This window comes from Octodon degus, unplaced genomic scaffold (assembly GCF_000260255.1).
Source record: "Octodon degus isolate 3935 unplaced genomic scaffold, OctDeg1.0 scaffold00155, whole genome shotgun sequence".
NCBI lineage: Eukaryota > Metazoa > Chordata > Mammalia > Rodentia > Octodontidae > Octodon > Octodon degus.
In genome coordinates, this window is record NW_004524731.1 from 71478 (window position 1) to 73148 (window position 1671).

Sequence of the window (1671 nt, forward strand, 5' to 3'; positions counted from 1 at the left end):
GAAAATACACAGAGTGAAGAGACAGACCTTGAAGGCAACCTGTGTAGGCAAATCTTCAAAGATCAGTTTGAATTGAGAAGACACAAGTCAGCTGAATCTGGAAATGAATTCTTTGTGAGGGGAACAAACTTCAATTAGCCTTCTAAATTTTATCGGGATCAGAACAAACATAACACTGAAGCACTTTACAAATGTCATCAATGTGGAAAAATGTACAAGAATTTAAGTAGTCTAAAAAATCATGTGAGACTCCACACAGGAGAGAATCCATAGGAGTGTGTTGTATGTGGGAAAGCCTTCACTAAGCAAAGTGATCTTAGAAGGCATGAGAGAACACACACAAGAGAGAAGTCATATGAATGCAATATTTGTCAAAAAACATTTGTTTGTAATAAAACACTTAAAATACATGAGAGAACACAGAGGAGAAAAGCCACATGAATGCAATCTATGTGGAAAAGCCTTCACTCAATCAAACAACCTTATTCACCATGAGTGAATACACACAGGTATGAAACCATATGAATGTAATGTGTGTCATAAAGCTTTTACTCATCCTTACACCCTTAAAATTCATAAGAGAACACACACAGGAGAAAAACCTTATGGATGCCATCTATGTGGGAAAGTCTTTGCTCAATCATCTTACCTTACTATGCACAAGAGAACACACATGAGAGAAACCATATGAATTTAATGTGTGTCAGAAAGCTTTTATTCATTATAATTCCCTTAAAACTCATAAGAGAACACACACAGGAGAAAAACCATATGAATGCCATCTATGTGGGAAGGTCTTTGCTCATTCATCTTACGTTACTCTCCATGAGAGAACACACACAGGAGAGAAACCATATGAATGTAACGTGTGTCAGAAAGCTTTTATTCATTCTAATTCCCTTAAAACTCATAAGAGAACACACACGGGAGAAAAACCATATGAATGCCATCTGTGTGGAAAAGCCTTCATTCAGTCATCTGCCCTTCTTTACCATAAGAGAACACACACAGGAGAGAAACCATATAAATGTAATGTGTGTCAAAAAGCTTTTATAAATTGTACTCTCTTCAAAAATCATAAGAGAACACACACAGGAGAAAAGCCACATAAATGCCCTCTATGTGGAAAGGCTTTCACTCAGTCGTCTCACCTTAGGAACCATGAGAGAACACACACTAAAGACAATATACTGGTGTCACTTGTGGAACAACCTGCCATTAATCACCCTGTAGAAATGTGAGGACACACAGAAGAGAGGAATCATATGAATGTCATCTGCATGACAAAGCTTTCATGCTATTGTCTTCAACAAGTGCTCATGAAGATATATGTGTAGCAGAATGTATATGAAGGTCATTGTTCTAAGGCATTTTAGTAAGTACATTCTCTAAGCAGAGAGAAGTCACAAAGTGGAGAGACTTTGCCAAATTTCTTTCTGTGTAGAAGCTTCCAGTTAGTGATCTTATATTACATGAAGGGAAGGGCACAGTGGAGTGAACAGTGACATCGGTCTCACTGTGCACAATGGTTATGTCCATATTCTGCACTTTTGCGATATAGCTGACAACATGCAAAAATGAACAATAAGGCTCACCAGAGGGCTCAGCGGATTAATGTGCCTGGTCAAAATACCAACCCACAGGCTGCATGTTGGAGCCTTCCCAACTATG

At 38.2% G+C, this 1671-nt stretch overlaps 1 pseudogene; it reads left to right on the top strand.

Moving 5' to 3' along the window:
* Nucleotides 1-409: 409 nt before the first annotated feature.
* On the top strand, nt 410-1241 carry LOC111812972 (annotated as a pseudogene).
* Nucleotides 1242-1671: the final 430 nt, after the last annotated feature.